This window comes from Delphinapterus leucas, chromosome 11, assembly GCF_059928025.1.
Source record: "Delphinapterus leucas isolate spDelLeu-1000000601 "Yukka" chromosome 11, BTC_Dleu_Yukka2, whole genome shotgun sequence".
Taxonomy (NCBI): domain Eukaryota; kingdom Metazoa; phylum Chordata; class Mammalia; order Artiodactyla; family Monodontidae; genus Delphinapterus; species Delphinapterus leucas.
This window is the reverse complement of record NC_143139.1, coordinates 90,247,558-90,269,534: the sequence shown is the minus strand read 5'-3', so window position 1 is coordinate 90,269,534 and position 21,977 is coordinate 90,247,558. Positions and strand designations below refer to the sequence as shown.

The 21,977-nt window shown below is 45.0% G+C and overlaps 1 long non-coding RNA gene across 1 annotated transcript in view; it reads left to right on the top strand.

The window, feature by feature from the left end:
- Positions 1 to 21,977, top strand: part of LOC111187797 (uncharacterized) — a 91,282-nt gene that overhangs the window by 9,274 nt on the left and 60,031 nt on the right. Inside the window, exon 2 of the long non-coding RNA XR_002648275.2 lies at positions 7,794 to 7,947. This is a non-coding gene — a long non-coding RNA (uncharacterized LOC111187797). The remainder of the gene's footprint in view (positions 1 to 7,793; positions 7,948 to 21,977) is intronic.

Sequence of the window (21,977 nt, the reverse complement as noted above, 5' to 3'; positions counted from 1 at the left end):
ATTGATGAATTCAATCCATTTACATTTAAGGCGATTATGGATATATTAGGATTTGGTACTGCATTTAAAAAAATTAATTAATTAATTTAATTTTAATTTTGGCTGCGTTGGGTCTTTGTTGTGGTGTGCAGGCTTCTCATTGCGGTGTCTTCTTTTGTTGTGGAGCACGGGCTCTAGGAGCACAGGCTTCAGCAGTTGTGGCTCATGGGCTCTAGAGCACAGACTCAGTAATTGTGGTGCACGGGCTTAGTTGCTCCGTGGCATGTGGGATCTTCCCGGACCAGGAATTGAACCTGTGTCCCCGGCATTGGCAGGCAGATTCTTAACCACTGCGCCACCAGGAAAGTCCCAATACTGCCATTTTATTTTTTGTTTTCTGATTGCTCTATATGTCTATTGTTTCTTTTCCTTGTATTTCTGGCTGCCAGTTTGGTTTGGTGGTTTTCTATATTTTTCTGAATTTCGTTTTTAAAAAAATATGGTGTTTCTATGCTCCATGTTTATGTTTTGTGGTTACCCGGAGGCTTGTATAAAATGCCTCAAAGATAAAGTAGTCCTTTTTCTGTTGCTTGCATCTTATATTCATTTAGTTTTATGTATTCTATCCTTTACCTCTTACCCTTTTATGTTTCTTTTGTCTTAAATGATCCCGTTTTATGTTGTGAGTTTGTTACCAAACTGAGATAGCTGTAGTTATTTTTCTGCCTTCTTCTTTTCTCCCTTTAACCTTTATGCTGTAATAGAGCATCATGTAAAAACCTATACAATCTGATAGAGAGTTGCAGTTTTCTGATTCTGTCTGCTTATGACCTCGTTCAAAGTTTTGTGTATTTTGACTGCTTTTTTTCTGGTAGAAAGCTCCTTTCAACATCTCTTATAAGGCAGGTCTAGTGTTGATGAACTCCCTCAGCTTTCGTTTGTCTGGGAAGGTCTTTATTTCTTGTTCATATATGAATGATTACTTTGCTGTATAGAATTTTTTTTTTTTTTGCGGTACGCGGGCCTCTCACTGTTGTGGCCTCTCCCATTGCGGAGCACAGGCTCCGGACGCGCAGGCTCAGCGACCATGGCTCACGGGCCCAGCCGCTCCGCGGCATGTGGGATCTTCCCGGACCGGGGCACGAACCCGCGTCCCCTGCATCGGCAGGCGGACTCTCAACCACTGCGCCACCAGGGAAGCCCCGCTGTATAGAATTTTTTAAAAAATTTTGGCCACACTGCACAGCTTGTGGGATCTCAGTTCTCTGATCAGGGATTGAACCCAGGCCACGGCAGTGAAAGTGCTGAATCCTAACCACTAGACCACCAGGCAACTCCCCTAGAATATTCTTGGGTGACAATTTTTAATCTTTCAGTATTTTGAGAATGTCATTTTATTCCCTCTCGGCCTGTAGGGTTTCTGTTAAGAAATCTGCTGATAGCTTAATTGGAGTTCCTTTGTCGATTACCATCCTTTTCCCCCAGCTGCCTTTAAAATTCTTTCTTTGTTACTGACTTTTGGCAATTTTAATACTATGTGTCTTGGAGAAGGTCTTTTTGCATTAAGGTAATTAGGTGTTCTCTTAGCTTCATGGACTTATATATCCAGTTCCTTCCCCAAGTTTGGGAAGTTCTCAGCTATTATTTCTTTAAATAATCTGTCTGCTCCCTTTTCCTTCTCTTTTCCTTCTGGGATACTCATTATTCTAATGCTGCCCTTCCTAAAAGAATTGAATAGCTCTTGTAGGATTTCCTCATTTTAAAAATGTCTTCTTTACCTTTTCTCTTGTATCATTTTTAGATTTCTGCCTTTGAGCTCACTAATTCTTTTTTTCGATATAGTCTGCTGTATTTCCAATGCTTTTTAATGCATTCTTTATCTCGTTTATTGTGTCCATCAGCTCCAGAATTTCTGTTTGGTTCTTTTTTAGAATTTCAATCTCTTTGGTAAAATATCCTTTCTGTTCATTAATTTTATTCGTGAGCTCATTAAACTGCCTTCCTGTGTTTTCTTGCATCTTGTTGAGTTTCTCCATGACAGTTGTTTTGAATTCTCTATCCATTAGATTGCAATATTTTGTGACTGTAAGTTTGGCTTCTGGAGAATTGTCACTTTCTTTTTGTGTAGTGTTACTGTGGCTCTTCATGTTGTTTGATGAATTATTCCTCTGCTGATATTAAAAGACAGGTTAGGTGTTTGATTCCTTTCTTTTGTTTTCTGGTAGGTGGCACTGTCATACACATTTTTGGTTTCTCTTGCCTGAGCTGCCCCTGGTAAAATTTGAGCGTGGCACTTTCCAGCCTCCACTGACTCTGTAAGAGGTGTGGTTCTGTGCCTTTGTTGTTGCTTCTTGTGCCACCTGGGTGTTTGCTGCCTTGCTTCTGCCAGAGCCTCTGTCATCACCGGGATGGTGGGCTGTTCCCTTGCATCTGGGACCCCCTGAGTCACAGGCTCTGCTGCTGTGGAGGGAGGGGGTCGATGCAGGGGGAGAAGCCAGGGTCGTGCAGGTGCCTCTACCTTGTCCATTGTTGTTGGGTTCATGAATTCTGCCACTGTGAATGGAGGGAGGCGGGGGCTGGGATCACGGGTGCCTCAACAGCTGGAGGGATGGGGTCCCAGGCCTCACTGCTGCTGCTGCCCGGTTAGCAGTGGCTGTGGGCACTGGTGTGGTTGGGTGCCTGGAGTCATGTGTGCTGCCTTCCTTGCTGTCACTGGGTTCTCTGAAGCTGTGGGCTCTGCTGCCTGGTCAGAGGGCTAGGATTGCAGGAACCATGGCTGCTGTTCCCTCCTCTGTGTGTTACAGCCCACCCACCTTTAGACGTGCAAATGTGTGAAATTCTTCGGCGACCTGTTATGTTGGGCAGAGACACCTTTGTTGAATTGTGGATGTATTTTTACTGGCTGTAGATTGACGGGGAGAGACAAGGGTAGATTTTTCACTCTGCCATGTTTCTGATGTCACCCACATTCCTCTTTTCTAATGTGTGCATTTAATGCTATACATTTCCCTCTTGTCCCTGCTTTAGCTGTGTCCCATGATTTTCATATGTTTTATATTCATTCAGTGTTATTTGTCTATTTCTTTGAAACTTCCTCTTTAACTTAAGGATTATTAAAAGTGTGTTGCTTAGTTTTCAAGCACGCGGAAATTTTTCTGTATCTTTGTTTCTAGTTTGATTCCACTGTGGTCCATGGATGCGCTCTATATTATTTTATTACCTTGATTGTGGCGATTGTCTCATTGGTGTTTATATACGTCAAAACTTCATCTAATATCATACTTTAAATATGTGCAGTTTAATACATGTCAATTATATTTCAATAAAGATGTCAAAAATATCAGAAAATAAGAGACTTAGATAAAATTTCTAGAGATGAAAGCTACAATGTCTGAGATGGAAAATATACTAAATGGGATTTATGGTCAGTTAGACACTGAAGAAGAAAAGTTTAATGAACTTTAAGATATAGCTAGAGACGCTATGCAAAATGAAACAGAGAGAAGAGACCCCACCACCACCAAAATGAAGAGTATCAGTGAGCTGTAGGAAAAGATTAAGTTTAATGTAAGTGTAATTTGAGTCCCTGAAAGAGGAGAGAGAGGAGAGAGAGAGGATACAAAAAAACTATTTGAAGAAATATTGGTATCAAATTTTCCAAATTTTCCAAAATCACAAACATAAAGAAAATGACACCAAGGCACATCATTAGCTAATTGCTTAAAACCAGTGATAGAGAGAAAATCTTAAAGGCATAAATAGAAAACATTTTGTGCAGAAAAGACTTAACTTTGCAGGCCTAAGACTACTATCCTTAGAAAATTTGGCCCTTGGCTGGTGTCTGTGAAGTTGGATTTTGGGGTGGGGGGTTTCCACCCTTTCCTAACTGGTAGGAGTGGCGCACTGTGCCTGCCATTTGTGCAAACAATGTGATTTACGATGAACACCTGCTTTCTCTTTGGAAGTCTGGAATTTTAGTACATGCTAGGCAGAGTTGGCATGACCAATCCCCCATTATAAGCTTTGAGTATCCAATGGGCTTCTCTGGGTAGGAATATCACACATGTTCCTTCATTTTTACTGCAGGGGAAGAGTGCACTGTGGGATGACTTATGGGAGAGAAAGCATAAGGAAGTCTGTACATGGGTTCTTCCAGGCTGTTCCTGTGTCTTTTCCCCTTATGTATACTCACTATGTACCCCTACTGTGTATCCTTACTGTATTGTATCCTTACTGTGTATCCTTATATGTTGCTATAATTAATCTTAGCCATGAGTACAGCTATATGGTGAATCCTATGAGTCCTTCTAACAGATTTCTGAATATGTGGGTGACCTTTGGGACCCCACATATATTACACAAAAAAGAGCACAGATAAGGATGACATCAGACTTCTTGTTCGAAACAGTGTAAACCAGAAGACAGTGGAGCACCATCTGTAATGTCCTGAAAAAGAAGTCAACCTAGGATTCTATACCCAGCAAAAGTATCTTTCAAATGAAGCTATAACTGATATAAAAATGGAAAAAAGAAATAATTTCAGAAGCTAAAAATTTCATTACCAGCAGACCTTCACAAGAATGTTAAAGGAATTCCTTTAGGTGGAAGGAATATGATCCCAGATGGAAATCTGGATCTGCGTAAAGGAATAAACAGCACTGGGAGTGGTAACTATGTGTGTAAATGTGAAAGCTTGTTTTCTTTGAAATCTCTTTAAGTGAAAATTGGCTTTTAAAAGCAAAAATAGTCGCAACGAATTGTGGGTTTTTAAAAACATATGTAAAATAAGATGAATGACAACAACATCACAAAGGTCAAGAGTGGTAAAAAGAAGTAAAGTGTTGAAAGATCCTTGTAATATATATGAAGTGGTAAATATCACTTGAAGACAGACTGAGATAAGTTAAAGATGTATAGTGTAAATCTTGAAGCAATCACAGAAACACTCAAAAGAGTTATAGCTTATAAGCCAAAGAAAGAGATAGAAGGAAATCATAAAAATACTTAATTAGTCCAAAAGAAGGCAGAAAAAGAGAGAAAAGGGAACAAAGTAAAGATGGGAGAAACAGAAAACAAGTAGCAAGATGGTAGGTTGAAACCAGCCATATCAATAATTGCATTAAATGGAAATGGCCTAAACAATACAAAAATAAAAGAAATTGACAGGTTGGAGAAAAACACCTCCCAACTGTATGCTGCTTATAAGAAACCCACCTTAAATACAAAGCACAAATAAATTAAAAGTAAAATATGGAAAAAAATATGGTGCTATAGGCTGAAGTCCCCCCCGCCCCCTCAAATTCATATGTTGAAACCTAATCCCCAATGTGATGGTGTTTGGAGGTAGGACCTTTGTGAGTTAATAGGGTCATGAGGATGTAGCCTTCACAAATAGGATTAGTGCCCTTGTAAAAAGAGATGTAGGAGAGCTTTCTTCCTCTCTCTTGTTCTGCTCTCTGCCACGTGAGGATACAATGAGGAAAAGACCATCTGCAAACCAGAAAGTGGGTTCTCACCAGACACTGGATCTGCCAGCAGCTTGATCTTGGACTTCCAGCCTCCACAACTATGAGAAATAAATGTTTGTTGTTTCAGCCACCCAGTCTGTGGTATTTTGTTACAGCAGCCTAAGACATTCTAAAGAAAGCTGGAGTAACTTTTTATATTAGACAAAGTAGATTTCAGAGTAAAGAATATTACCAGAGAGAAAGGGGGGGTTTATTCACAATGATAAGTAGATCAATTTATTAAGAGGATATAACAATCTTAAATGTTTATGGTCCAATAACAGAGCTTCAAAACACATGAAGCAAAAGCTGATAGAACTGTAAGGAGAAATAGACAAATACACAATTATATCAGAGATTTCAACAACCGTCTCTCAATAACTGATAGAATAAGTAAACAGAAAATCAGGAATGCCACTAAAGACTTGAGCAGCATGTTAATTGGCCTAGTTGACATTAACAGAACATTCCACCCAACAGCAATACATGCTTTGTAAGGGCACATGGAACATTTACCAAGATAGATAGACTGTACAGTGAGCCCTAAAGAAAGTCTTAATAAATTTAAAAAGGATTCAAGTCATATAAAATATGTTCTCTAACAACAATGGAATTAAATTAGAAATTAATAACATAAAGGTACTTGGAAAATTCTCAAATATCTGGAGATGAAATAATATACTTCTAAATCATGCATAGGTCCAAAAATAAAAGGGAAATTAGAAAGTATTTTGAACTGAATTAGAATGAAAATAAAACATATCCAAATTTGTGAGATGCAGCTAAAGTAGTGCTTAGGGGAAAATTTATAGCACTAAATACATCTATCAGCAAAAGACAGGTCTCAGGGCTTCCCTGGTGGTGCAGTGGTTGAGAATCTGCCTGCTAATGCAGGGGACACGGGTTCAAGCCCTGGTCTGGGAGGATCCCACATGCCGCGGGGCAACTAGACCTGTGAGCCACAACTACTGAGCCTGCGCCTCTGGAGCCTGTGCTACTCAACAAGAGAGGCCGTGATAGTGAGAGGCCCGCGCACCACGATGAAGAGTGGCCCCCGCTTGCCACAACTGGAGATAGCCCTCGCACAGAAACAAAGACCCAACACAGCAAAAATAAATAAATTAATTAATAAACTCCTACCCCCAACATCTTAAAAAAAAAAAAAAAAAGACAGGTCTCAAAGTTTTAAATCAAGGACATCAACTTTCACCTTAAGAAATGAGGGGGAAAAAAAGAGCAAATTAAACTCAAAATAAGCGGAAGAGAGGAAGTAATAAAGGGAAGGGCAGAAATCAGTAAAGTGGAAAGCAGAGGAAAAATAGAGAAAAGAAATGAGACTGAAAAATGGATTCTAGGCTGGGGAAGAGAAAATCCAAATGAGCCTGGAGCAGTCCGTAGTACCAGAAAGTAAGGAGAGTTCTTAACAAAGAGAGAAGGGGGCGAGGGTATGTCAAAGGGACAGATGAATCAGCCTGAAAGGACTCCCAATGGTCAAAGCTGGAGCAATTCAAGCAACAAACTAAATGATATATTGGATCGTAACACAGATTATAAAATAAATATACATGAGTCTGTAATGATATAAATGAATGAATGAATAAATAAATAAAGGAGAAGAGACAAATATGCGTTGTAGAAGAATCCCAAATAGTATATGCAGACACCGCTGGCCCCCACCAGGAGGTTGAGCTTAATTCCCACCTCTCCATTTGAGAGTTGGCTAGACTTAGTGACTCAATTCTGAAGACTAAATTATGGAAAGAGAAGATAGTAAGTGTTGATGTAGAATCCTGACAAATGCTACCTTAACCAAATGATACTAGTCATCTCTGATATGCCAGATGAGAAGGACACTTCACCTTGAGGTATTCTTCCCCTACATCCATTACTCCGGCCAAATCACAAGAAAATACATCAGACACACCCAAATTGAGGGACCTTCTCCAAAATACCTGACCAGTGCTCCTCAAGACTGTCAAGGTAATGAAAAACCAGGGAAGGCTGAAAAATTGTCACAGACCAGAAGACACTAACACAACAAAACACGAAGTGGTATTCCAGAATGGATCCTGGAACAGAAGAAGGACATTAATAGAAAACCTGGAAAATCCAGAGTCTAGAGTTTTGTTAATAGTAATGTATCAGTGTTGGTTTCTTAGATTTGACAAATATACAACAGTAATGTGAGATAGTAATATAAAGGGAACCTGAAACTGGGTGGGTGGGGGGGTGTATGAGAACTTTCTGGACTATCTTTGCAAGTTTTCTGTAAGCCTAAAATTACTCCAATTATTTTATTTTCAAAAGGTCATCCTTTGAGAAGATCAATAAAATGGATAAATCTCTAGCTGGACTGATCAGGGAGGAAAAAGAAGAGAAGGCATCAGAAACCAAGCTGCAGAATGCACAAACACAAAATTTTGTCTTTGCTGTCCATCTGTGTTGACACGTACACAACCAGGTAATTTATTTTCACAGCTGTATAGTATTCTATGGTGGCAATGTACCAAATTTTATTTATTCATTTTCATCACTAGGGGCATTTATTTATTAATTTATTTTTGGCTGCATTGTGTGGCTTGCGGGATCTTCGTTCCCCGACCAGGGATCGAACCTGGGCCACCTGGCAGTGGAAGCGCAGGGAAGGCGGTGGACCACCAGGGAAGTCCCACTAGGGCCATTTATTTATTTATTTATTTATTATTTATTTTTGGTTGATTGGGTCTTTGTTGCTGCGCGCGGGCTCCCTCTTGTTGTGGCGAGTGGGGGCTACTCTTTGTTGTGGTGCGTGGGCTTCTCACTGCGGTGGCTTCTCTTGTTGCGGAGCACGGGCTTCAGGCGCGCGGGCTTCAGTAGTTGTGGCATGCGGGCTCAGTAGTTGTGGCTCGCGGGCTTTAGAGTGCAGGCTCAGCAGTTGTGGCGCATGGGCTTAGTTGCTCTGCGGCATGTGGAATCTTCCCGGACCAGGGCTCAAACCCGTGTCCCCTGCATCGGCAGGCAGATTCTTAACCACTGCGCCACCAGGGAAGTCCCCATACCGACTTTTTAAAAGACTTTTTTGGAAGGGAAATGCTGGGGGTGCTCCGGAGATGAATAAACTCCCACCTGACTCTCCTGGGGGCTGCAGAGTTGTGCGTGAGGTAGACACACACCCCCTTTCCATCCTGCACAGTGTAACTGGGGCCCTGCATGGTCCGTCTTGGGAGCATAGTAAAGGTGATTTCTTCAGAAGAGTTGATTGAGAAGCAGAAACATAGGTCAATGTCAATACATTTTCCTTAAAAAATAACGTACACATCAAACTGCCCTTTGTATAAAGCACTTACATGTGCGTCATCTTATTTAATCCTTAGAACCACCCTGCAAAGTAGACAGTTAATTTAATCGTATACAGATACATCTTATTTATGGGAAAGGAAACTGAAGTTCAGAAGGGCAGTTAACTTGCCTCAAATCCAACTACAGGTAACTGTACATGCTGATCTCTGAACCTCTAATGATAATGACACAACTCTGGGGTTGGAAGTTGGGGCTGACGAGAAACTTCGGGGAAGCCGATGGCCAAATTGGCCTGCCTTGGCTTTGTGCTGTGCGGGGCAGCTGTGTCCAAGCTTTGGGGCTCTCTGAGGCTTTCCTCTGCGTTTCCACTAGAGGGCACTGCTGGCCCAGTTTAGAAGTACTTACTTTCCCTCCAACTTAAGTGTGGTCAGAGCAGGAATTGCTATAAAAGCCAAAAAAGCTTAAGCTTCAGGGTCTCTCACTTGCACAGACCCCTTCTACTTTTGTACCCAATTTTACATTTATAATTTTGAATTATTTTTCCACAAGAGGCATCTCCGAATAAGCTTCAGACCCCCCAAATCTGTATTGACCCCAGCTCACGCAAATACTTTGAGAACTAAGGGCTGGGAGCTTTGAGACACTGACCCTCGTGAGCAGCACAGAGAGTAACTTTCCACGGGACGTGGCTGTCCCCTCTTTTGGACTGTGGACCCCCAGAGAGCCGGACTCTGCCCTTTTTGACCTTGATTCCTGGCCTGTAGCACACAGTAAGCTGTCTACACACGTCTGCTGAGTGAATAAACGAGGCGCAAACATCGGCCAGTGTCACTGCTTTTATCTTTTCCTCTTTCTCCTCTTTTGTCTCAGTTGCTCAATTTCCGAGGTGAGGGGAGGCGGTCTAGAATTCATGAGTCCCCTCCCGGCCAGAGATTTTCTCTAGATTCTCTCCCTATCCTCTCTCCTTTTTTCTCCTCTGCTGCCTCTCGTCTGACTTTTCATTTCTCTGTTTCTGCCCCCTCCCACCCCTGCACCCAGCCGGTGCCTTAACATGGCCAGAGCCCCCTTGGTTCTGCTAACACCCTTGGGGGAGGTCTGGAGTCCTCAGCAGGGTGTGGTTTTTTGGGTTTCTGTGTCTGAGGAACCAAGGATGACGCTGGGTGGGTAGCGTGGGCAGGGGGATGGGGAGAGGATCAGCCACCCTTTTCTCAGCACCCGCTCAAGCACCAGGAAAAGCTTTGCTCCTTTCCTGCCTTGTCCCCCTCTGCTGCCCCCATTAGCTTCACTTTTCCTCCCACTCTGCCATCCTGGTTTCCAGAGCCACATTAGCCAAGGAAGAACCAAGGGCTTACATAACAGCCCTCTCTGGTCACTTCTTGGACACCATTTCTGCTTTTCCTTCCATTGCTCTGATGGTTCTTTTGCAGTCTCCTTCCTGAGCTTTGCCCCTTTAATTTTGGGGTTTTGCAGGGTTGCATGCTCCTTTTTCTGCCTTTCTTGCTGTGCATATTCTCCCTCGGTAAGCTCATCCACTCCCCAGGTGTCTATTTTGTGATACACCGATGACTCACAAACTCTGCAGCCAAGCACGTCCTCTGAACTCCAGACCCATCTCTGCCATGATATTTCCATTGGCACTTCCAACTCAGGCGTCCAAGGTTTTTATCAGCTTTATTGAGGTATAATTTGTATATAATGTGATTGACCATTTCAAGCGGCTATCTCAGTTTTGCCAAAGGCACACAAGAGCATAAGCTCTACCATGCTCACGATATAGAACATTTCTGGCAACCCCTCCCAATTTCCTCATGGCCCCCTTGCCTCCCCCATCTCTGGCCCCTGGCGGCTACTGATCTGCTTCCTGTCCCTGTATTTTGCCTTTTCTGGAATTTCACAGAAATGGCGTCCCACAGAATGTGGTCTTTAGTGCCTGGCTCCTTTCACGTATGGTAATGTCTTTGAGATTCACCCATGTTCTGTCTTGCAGCAGTAGTTTGTTCCTTTTTATGACTGAGTAGTATTCTGTTGTATGGATATACCATGATTTGTTTATCCACCTACCAGTCAGTGAACGAGGCATCTAAAATTAACCTAAAAGTCAGGCAGAGCTGCCTGGGTTTGAATTTAGACTCCGCTACACATCAGCTGTACGATTCTCAGCAAACTGTGTGGCTTTTATGAGCTTCACATTTCTCAGCTGTACAATCAGGACAGTAATGCCTTGCTCGTAATGTTGCTGAGCGGATTAACCGAGCTCGCCGATGCCAAGCACGGGGCTGTGTGTTTGGTACTCAGTAGCATCGCCATATGGATGTATTGGACCTTCTTGACCACGTGGGGGCGCAACACACGCTACTGTCTCCCTCTCATACTGCTGCAGGCGGATCCCACAGCTCTCTGGTTATTTGCAGCTGAGAACTTCAATTCCACATTCTAGTTCGTGCCCTCTTCCCTCCCTGCAGCGCACACTTGACCCAGGGCAGCAGGGACCCGCACGGGGCGGGGGATGAGAAGGTTGAGAGCCAAGGGGCCCCCGTGTGGGTTTCTCCGAGGGCCCTGTGGAGACCTCTCCACGGTCCTGCCCCCTGGCCATCCTCACCACCCGCCCCTGTGCCGTTGCTGACGGTGGAGCTCACAGCTTCTTCCTCCATCCTCTCTCTCCAATTCTTTTCTTCCCCGTTGAGTTAGAGGGAAAGTTGGAAAGCCTGCGACATTAACACAGACTCAGCCTCCTTCCTTTCAGGCCACCTGGAGCAGGTGCTGGGGTGCCCCGCCCCCGCAAAGTGCTCACTTGCTGACTTCTGGGGCAGCCCCTGCATCTCTTTACCCCAGAGCTTTCTACAGGGGCCTTGGCAGGAGTGGCAGACAGAAGTGCAGGGAATCAACAGCCCAGCAGCAGCCCCCAGCTGATGGCTAATGAGTGTTGGCGAATTAACCCCCATTGTCCCCTCGTCCCTCGATGGGGGATAGCTCTGGGGCTCGTGCTCCTCCCTGACCCCAGCACTCCCCAGCGGGATTCAGCTCCGTTGTTCAAGGGGTCCCTTGCTCAATAACCAAACCCTTTTCACTGCCCTCATTTCCCCTCCTCTTTCTCACTGCCCTCTTGGTGTTTACTGGGATCATCTCTCAAGTGAACCACTTGTCCTTCAACCCTTGTGTCAAGGTCTCCTTCTGGGGGATCCCAAACGGAGACTGAGCCCTAATCTTTGTAAGTGGTTTTCTTGAAGTTGGCTGGGGGAGGGGAGGGGTATGTGGCAGGAAAGGGAAAGTGGCAGCCCTCTCCCCCTAGATCAAGGCTCTCTTCTCTAATGCATCCCCTTAAATTTAGATATTAGCTCTTCTGCTAATAGAGGCTGGAGGGGCTCTGGGAGGGGGGATGACTGGGGGCCAGAGGTGCTTCTGTCTGCCCTTAGATCCTCCTCCGTGGCTGTGTCACAGCTCTGTTCAGACATGAGAGTATTTGGTGTCCATTGTCCTAAATTTGGGGGTTTGTGTACAACTTTGAGACAATAGGAGAAAAAACTCATTCATGAGCACAACACAGTACTTAGGCATTCGTTTGCTCGGGCTGCCACACAGAATACCTTAGACTGGCTGGCTTAAGGAAGAGATATTTATTTCGCAGTATTCTGGAGGCTGGAAGTCCAAGGTCAAGGTGCTGGCCGATTGGGTTCCTGGTGAGAACCCTCCCTCTGTCTGGCAGCCTTCTCGTTGTGTCCTCATGTGGTAGGGGGACAGCTCTGGTGTCCCTTCCTCTTCTTATAAGCTCACTAGTCCCATCACGAGGGCGCTACCCTCATGACCTCATGTAAACTTAATTACCTCCCAAAGGCCCCAGCTCCAAATGCCATCACATTAGGGTTCAACATATGAATTTTAGGGGGACACAGTTCAGTTCTTAGCAACTTGTTAAAATGGTGAGGATTTACCTCTGTCCACTAAAATCTGTTTCTACTCCTCTATTCCTTATCTAGGGCAAGACACTCACTCTTTTCATCCTTGATTCCCTCCTCCTCTCATGTCCAATCAGGGGTCAAGTCTTATCAATTATATCTCCAAAGCATCACCCGCATTCCCCCTTCTGTCCCTCTACAGCTTCTCTAGGTCAAGCCCGCATCATTCAGATCAGCTAGGACTGAGTATCAAGAAACTCTGCTGTAGTGGCTTAAAAAAGTAAAGGGTGAATTGATCATATGCAAAAAGAAGTTTGGGACAGGCACTTCAGGATCGGAATGGAAGCCCAAGGATGTCGTCAGAGACCCTGGCTCCTCCTATTTTTTTTTTTTTTTTTCTTTGTGGTACGCGGGCCTCTCACTATTGTGGCCTCTCTCGTTGCGGAGCACAGGCTCCGGACGCGCAGGCTCAGCGGCCATGGCTCACGGGCCCAGCCACTCGGCGGCATGTGGGATCTTCCCGGACCGGGGCACGAACCCGCGTCCCCTGCATCGGCAGGCGGACTCTCAACCACTGCACCACCAGGGAAGCCCTCCTCCTACCTTTTCTCTTCCACCATCCTCAGCGTTGACATTGGTTCTCACGGTCACAAGATAGCTGCTGCTTCTCTGAGCATCACTTCCACATTCTAGGCCATCACTCCTTTTAATTGAGAGCCTTTGTCTTTTTATTTGGGAAGGAGACCCTTCTCTAGAGTCTCCCATCTACGTCTCAAGAACCGTGTCACATGACTCCCACGGGTCTCAGGGGCATCTGGGGAGGTGAGTATTTCACTTTTCAGGCTCTATAGGAGAGGGAGGCAGGGGAAAGGGGAATGCAAATGGCTTTAGGTAGCCAGTCCTGGCATTTGCTACGTCATCCCTCATCCCAGCAGCCCCCTAACTGATCTTTCTGTCTCTGTTCTCACCAGAGTGTTCCCATTGGCAACGTGTCTGTCTTAGGGTCATAAGAAACCATTATATGCAGCAAATCAATTACAGTACAGATGGTAATAATAACACCCATGACAAATGTCTATTATATGTGTCCTGGTGTGTCGAACTTTCAGGGCTTGTGAGGTGTAATTCTAAAAGTCACTTTATTATTGTCTCTTCCTGTCCCTCTAACCCTGGCTTTAGAAGAGTTGTCCCTTCCCTGGTGCCGGAGGAAAATTCTGGTGTCCTCATGGCTCTGTGGGTCAGCTGAGGCAAGAGAAACCCCTGTGGTCACTTTAAGATACAAAAGAGAACCTTTGTTCGGAAATTGGAATGTACAGTCCAATCTATTAGTCAGCTTCAGTGTGTTTCCAAGGTAAGATGCCTCCCTCCCCCATCCAGCTGGGCCGACTGCAGGTAGGGCTCTGGCTTTGGGAAGGAGATGGTCCGTCCTTCTCTTTTTCCCACTGACAGTTCCTGTTTCTGGCTCCTCTGGGGTTGTGGAGCATTGGGTAGGAGCATGTGGAGGGTAGGAGGAAAAGGGGTCGGGAAAGCTCTTATTTGCCTGGCGGCGTCATCACATACCTTCCAGATCTTTGGAGTGGTCGGTGGAGCTGACCTGCTCTTTCAGGCGCCAGATGGATTTTCTGGGGATCCCACTGCTGCCCTCAACTCCCACTCAATTCCCCCGGACACTTCTGCCCCATCAGCTCCTGGATTTCCCACAATCCACTCCCACAGACCCTTGCCGTTGTTAGAATCCTCCTGACTTGCAAACCCTGGGTCCTTTCCCAGAGGCAGATCCTGAGACCAACCTTTGTGTCCACGTGGTTTATTAAGAAGATGCTCCCCGGAGAAACCTGTAAGCAAGTTGGGAAAGGAGGACAGGGAAGGGGAAGAAGCCTAGCAGCCGCACGACCTTAGGCGAAGCCCCAGCATCAGTCTGGTTCCATGGGAAGCTCTGGAGTGGATATTAAACCTCAGAACACTTCCCCACTCGGAGCTTTGGGCTCTGGGCTTTCGTACTGTCACACCAGCCAGTCACTGGCTGACAGCTGTCATGGGGCTGGGGGGACGGGGTTGGAGATTGGGGGTGGGAGGTGGACTGCAGAGTTGCAAAGTCACTCCAGTAGCCCAAAGGGCAGGCTTCCAAAGAGAGTTTACAGGTGTAGCCTTGAGAATCAAAGCACCTAGAAGCTGGGTGATGGGTACACAGGACAGGTAAGAGCCATCAAAGGGGATATGAGCAGGGCACCAGCAATGTCCCCAATACCATCCCTACTAGGCTGGTTTTATTTTATTTCCCAAGCTGGTTTTTCCAGCCATCAACCCCCTTGTTTATCCTCGTAGCTGAAATCTTCTTGGCATTTCACCTCCCAAACTCCCTTCCTAGAGGCTGAACCCCGTTGCAGGAGGAATAGCATGTTGTGAACATCTCTCTGCCTGAGGCCACCCCCCACCCCTTCCCTTCTCCCGACATCCCTCACAACTTATCACCATCTGTGTAAACTTGGACATACACTTTGTGTATTTCTGTAATGTTGTCAGATGCCCATAGAGCATCTAGAATATTTTCGCCCATTTTGGAGTGCTGGTGACTCAACTTACAGCAATTTATTCCACAAAAGCAGACAATAACTCAACTCGCGAGAGGGGGAAAAATAACTCTACCAACCCACCACAGTCTCTCCGCGCTGGAACTCAAAATGGTAATGCATGGAATAGATTACTGCAAGTAATAGGCTTGGTTGGCAGACGTGCGAGCTGAGTTAAATGCCTTTTAAGTAAATCTCAGCGTGAGTTATCTGTTCACTCAGACATGTGTGCATGGAGACAGAGGGAGGCCGTGTGGACAGACGGCACACGCTGTAACTTTCATTATCCCACACTGAGGTTCTTTGTTAATAACCACAGTCAAAGGCACTGCAGATTTGCTGATCTCTGTGACAGGTGGCTACCAGTGTGAGGTTGAGGCATTCATTCATTCATTTGTTCATTCATTCCCCAAGCCATTGTGAGGCCCAGGATGCACCAGGCGTTGTGCTGGGCATTGGAGGCATAGAGATGCAGAGATGGGTCGACAAGGTCCCAGCCCCTGCTGAGCTCACAGTCTGGTGGGAGGAGACAAAGTGATAAACAGGGCAGGTGATCAGGTGTTCACGTGCTATGAGATTGGGCAAGGTCTGGAGCTTGCTCTGGAGAGTCACAAGCTCTGGAGTCAGACTGCCAGCGTTCGAATCTGGGCCCTGCCACTTACTTGGGCAAGGTGCTTACCCTCAGTTTCCTCATCTGCAAAGTGGGTAGAAATAATAGTGCCTATTTGATAAAGTGGATAGAAATAGTGCCTATTTGATAAAGTGGATAGAAATAGTGCCTATTTGATAAAGTGGATAGAAATAGTGGATGGGAGGAGTAAATGACACATGCATGGCAGAGTGCCTGGTTACACTTAGTGCTTAATTAATGTTTTTTGTTGCTGTCGTGATTACTGACATCTGTACAGGGCCAGCGTAAGGAGGGTCGGGAACGTTTTGTTGGAGAGGGTGATGTTTGTTCAGAGATTTGAGTGGTGCTGGCGCATCTAAGCCAGGAAAGGGACCTAAGTGCAGGGAAGTAGGATGAACAAAGTTCAGAGGGAGGGGCAGGTGACAGGGGCACATTAAGAAGGTGCTGGTGTCTGTCTTAGTCTGCTCGGGCTGCCAGAGCAATGGACCATAGACTGGTGGCTTGAACGACGATTATTTTCACACCGGTCTGGAAGCTAGAAGTCAATGATCAAGGTTCTGGCTGATTTGGTTTCTTAATGAGGGCTCTCTTGCTGGCTTGCAGATGGCTGCATTCTTACTATATCCTCACATGGGCTTTTCTCTGTGCAGGTGGGGGGAGGGGAGAGAGAGAGACATAGAGAGACAGAGAGAGAGAGGGAGAGGAAGGGAGGGAGGGAGAGAAAGAGAGAGAGGGAGAGATCCTTGGTGTCTCTTCCTCTTCTTATAAAGGACACTAGTCCTATAGGATTAAGGCCCCACCCTTATGACCTAATTTAACCTTAATTGCCCCCCTAAAGGCCCCATCTCCAACTACAGTCACACTGGAGGTTAGGGCTTCAACATGTGAATTTTGGAGAACACAAACATTCAGTCCATAACAGAGTCGTTGGAAAACTGGATCTGAGAATCATGTTTCTCTATTTACTAGCGGTGTGACCCTGGGATCTATAAAATTAGGCCAATTATAGCTAACTCTTGGGACTTTTGCATGAATTAATTCAGGTAATATTTTGTATTGAAGTGGAAGAAAATGTTGAAGGCTGTGGTTCCTTAGTGGAATGATGGAGCAGCACCTGGCTCCCAGAACAACGCAAGGGCAAGAGTATTTTCCACGCCCACCAGTGGAGAGGTCATCCAATCCAGTGGCCCACTGACCCGCTGGGAAGTCAGAGGGAATCTAACTTCTGTTGCACATCCATCCGAGAGTTCCTCTCCTGCTGCTTTGGACAACCCATGCTGCATGAGCTACTGGGGCCTTTTGTATCACAAGGTGCTGGACCTGTCACTGCGTATTAAAACCACACACAACAAATCTTCTCATTGGTCCTTTCTCCACTCCTGCCTTCTTCCTTAGCTAGGGCATGAAAAAAACACAAAAAGGAAATTTGGACAATCTAACAAGACCAGACAACCAGTTGACTGTAGATCAGTGAACCTCAGGAATGACTTTTAAGTTTGCTGTATGTCGAGCTAATGCTATGGCATTCTCATTTTGCATAAGACTGGCATCTCAAAGATATCATTGCCGATTGACTAATGCTGTGGTCTCTTATCATGTTAAAAACATCATCACTCATATAAATTGTAGGCCACTTTTGATCTGTTTTCAACAGGAATCTCATGCAAAGAATGATCAGTCCAGAACCCAAAAGTAGCTGAACAGGCAATTTAATTTTTTATTGCAATCCTCTTGAGAAAATGACAAAGAGAATTGGCATTAAAAGGCATAACAAAACTTCTTTTTTAAAAAAATTAATTAATTAATTTTTGGCTGTGTTGGGTCTTCATTGCTGTGCGAGGGCCTCCTCCAGTTGCGGCGAACGGGGGCCACTCTTCATCGCGGTGCGCAGGCCTCTCACTGTTGCGGCCTCTCCCATTGCGGAGCACAGGCTCCAGACGCGCAGGCTCAGTAGTTGTAGCTCACGGGCTTAGTTGCTCTGCGGCATGTGGGATCTTCCCAGACCAGGGCTCGAACCCGTGTCCCCTGCATTGGCAGGCAGATTCTTAACCACTACGCCACCAGGGAAGCCCACAAAACTTCTTAATACTCATTTCTCCTTATTTCTTGTACTCTTCACATCTCTCACATACATAAAGCTCCCCTCACCCCAATCATCCCAACCATAATGGTCCTCTTGCTTTTGTTCCCTCCCACCCACTTCCATTACTATATATTTATTCAATTTTGTGTTCTCTCTTATGTGCCAAGTTCTGAATATAATGGCAAACCAGAGGCACGTGGTTCTTGCTTTCTCAAGTTTACATTTTCCCCCCAGCTTTTCCCAGGTCTGTGTCCACCACTGTGATTGTCATCTCTCACCTAGATGACACCAGTGGCCTTAATTTCTGCCCCTCTTCCACCCTTGCCCTGTGGATCTGCTGCTCAGACTGCCTGTCTGGGTTCTTGTCCCTGAGGTTCTCGCTTCTTTCCCTCCCTCCCTCCCTCTGTCTCCCTTTGTTGAGATATGATTCAGGTTACATTCTTCGATAGAAGATATTTAGTATCTTCTCCAGCCTCCCTAGAAGATGCCTAGAAGCCACTATGTGAAATTTATAACTGGGAAAGGAGCATTAGGACAAGAAAAACAGCTCTGAGGTTTGGAAGGAACTGTAGAGATTATCCGGTCCAATGTTTGGGGGTCTAGGTTGAAAGGACCCCCTCTGCAATATTCTTGGAATCACCCAGACTTTGCCTTGGCTTATCCAGCATGTCATTTCCAAAAGTAGTTACCTTTCTATGCTGTTCCTGGGAGTAACCCAACACCTGGAACCATAGGTGCTTGGTAAGTAACTGTTCGCTTTTGGGTAAATGGGGAACTTCTTCAGAAAATGGGGAACTTGCCTCAAGAAAGTTCTCGATATTGAGCCCAAATCTGCCTTCCTATCCCATGGCCCTGTTGTTCTGAGCACTACCCGCACAGAATGGTAGCTGCCAACGAAGCTGTCCTTTCCAAGATCAATTTGAAGACAATTTCTGCAGCTCCTCTTTAAAAATTGTTTTTGGTGTCTGTTTCTGAGCCATATAAAGGAATTGTGCTTGGTGCTTTGTCTTAATATCAGCGTCCTGGAGTCTTTTCTGTATTGGGATTTGCAACGATGCCATATTTAGACCAAGGGAGACTCAGATGGTGAGGGAGGCACAGCTGGTTTGCAGAAATCACTTAGTGAGCTGATGCTCTTCCAGGACTCATCTCTACCCGATCAATAGATTGCAATTGGATGTATAGATTTTTTCATTCATTTATTTATTCATTCGATCTCTCATTTATTTGTTCAACAAACATTTGTTTAGCACTTACCGTGTGCCAAGCCCTGTGTTAATCACTGGATACAGAGATGAATGAGAAATCTTATATTCTCAAGAAGCTGTTAGCCTGGTGGGGAAATCGGATATGAAGACAGATAATTCCAATACATTGTGGTACATACTATAATAATCATTATAGTGCACAAGGCACAGTGGGAGCTCCAGAGAGGGAGGGTCCATTCTACATAGCAGATGGGGTCAGGAAAGTTCTCACTGAAGATCTGACACTTGAGCTGAATTTTGAAGGTAGACCAGATAGGTAGATGGCATTGAGGAAGGTGTTGGAAGAAACCACCAGGGAAAGGTGCAGAATATGCAAAAGCTTGTAGGGGGCATGAAGGATCGTGGTCTGTTTGGGGAAATAGGTTGTTTTCGGTTGGCAGGGTGAGAGCATATGTGTAGGAAAGCAGCAGGATGGAGAGGGAGCCAGGGACAGACCTTGGAGGACATCAGCTCAGAGCCACTTGTGTATTCTCAGCACAAGTTTGCTCAATCTTCTATGTTTAATGTGGAGTTCTTAGCTTTATGGAGGTCATAAAAGAACAGCCAGATTTAAAATAATAATTATAGAAAACTTGAACATACTCAAAAATTGAGATATAGTACAATGACTTCTCATATATTCATCAATAATTACTGTGTTTTTGTTACATTTGCTCTATCCATTTTCTTTTCCTTTTTCCCTGCTGAAATACTTGAAAGTAAACTTCAGACACTATGGCATTTCATCCCAACATACTTTGTTATGTATTTCTAAAAAATGGTCATTTTCAGGAATTCCCTGGTGGTCCAGAGGTTAGGACTCTGTGCTTTCACTGCCGGGGCAGGGTTCAATCCCTGGTTGGCGAACTAAGATCCTGCAAGCCGCACACCATGGCGATAAAAGGAAAAAAAAGAAAGGTCATTTTCTTATATAGAATCACAGTGCTATTAGCACACCTAATAAAATTAACACTATTTTCTTCATATCATCTAATGTATAGTTTATATTCAAAATTTCCCAAGTGCCTTAAAAGTATTTTATAGGAGTTGGGTTGTATCACTCAGGATCCAGGTGAGGTGGGAGGGGAAGATTTTAATCTGAATTTGATCAATAGATGTATCAATAAGGATGCTGGGCAGGCTGAAGGATGGCTCCAGTAATGCCCACCCCCTGGCAGTCCTGCCATGTCTAAATCCTTCTGTGTGAGTGGGCAGGACCTGTGACTTTCTTCTACCCAGTGGAATATGGCAAAGGTGCAGACTTCTGTGACTGGATTATGGAAGATGCTGACTTCCGTTATATTTGTGGAATCTCTCTCCTGATGGCTTTGATAAAGCCAGCGGCTACGGCTACGTTGTGAGCTGCCCTCTGGGGAAGAGCAGATGGCAGGGAACTGAGGGTGACTTCCACGCAACAGCCAGTAGGGAACCAAATCCTTTCACAACCAGAGTCCTTTCAGATGAGACCCCAGGCCCAGCAGACACCCTGCCTGCAGCCTCTTTAAGGGGTCCTGAGCATAAGACCCAACTCTGCTGTGCCCAGATTCCTGGCCTCCAGAAACTGAGATCATACACATGTGTTGTTTTCAATGGCTAAGTGTGTGGTGATTTTATGCAGCAATAGATAACTAATATAGATGTGTTTGGTTGCTAGTAATAGAAAACCCAACTACCAGTGGCTTAAAGCACAAGGAGATTAATTGTTTGCCTAACAGGAAATTAGGTAGTTACAGGGCTGTTTCAGCAACTGAATGGTGTCATCAGGGACCCAGATCTTCCTATCTTTCTGCTCTGTCAAGTATTCTTGTGTGTTGGGTAATGTCTTTTATCATGAGGGCAGTATGGTTGCCTCAGCTTTGAGGATCATGCCCTCACTGCAGTGACCAAACAGTAAGGGAGAGGATGTCTCCCTCTTACTAGATAGAAATAGCTTTCCCAGAAGCACCTGGTTGTCTCCTCTGAGTATCTTTTTTTCCAGAACTGGATCGAATGCCCATTCTCAGACCTAATACCTGGCAAAGGGAAATAAGATTGTACAACTAGTTTGGACCAATCAGTCATGGTTTATCTCCTGAGCTAGGCACTTTGTCACCTGAATGAAACGGACGTTTTATTAGCAAGGGAGAAGGGAGGAATGACGCCTAGGCAGGCGATGGTCAGTATCTGCCGAAGCAACACTGCACGCCAACAGAGGGATGCGTATGACCTTTTCCATACGTTGAACCTGCACATCGAGCCTCTTCCCTCAGCCTGGCAGGAGCTAGAAGGAGCTTTCTCTCGCTCTGGCTGACAGCTGCAGCCAGCACTGTATTTGTCTTGTCATGGATCCGAGGATAACAGGCATCCAGTGATCAGGGCTGGGACCTTTTGGAACGTGTTTTTTCTAACTCAAATGAAAAAAAGAACACACATGCGTTATAAGACTGTGCATCACAATGTAACGAGTCAGTAGGTGTCAAAATCTGGTTCTGTCGTTATCTGCGATGTAAAATTGGGAAATAACCTCGTGACCTTAGTTGCTTTCTCTGCAGTGCCCATTTGATTTTTTTTCTTTCAACATTTCTCCTTCTAAAGCTGGGGTTTACTAAAGGGCTATATGCAAATTTTTTTAACATCTTTATTGGAGTATAATTGCTTTACAATGGTGTGTTAGTTTCTGCTTTATAACAGAGTGAATCAGTTATACATATGCATATATCCCCATATCTCCTCCCTCTTGCGTCTCCCTCCCTCCCACCCTGCCTATCCCACCCCTCTAGGTGGTCACAAAGCACCGAGCTGATCTCCC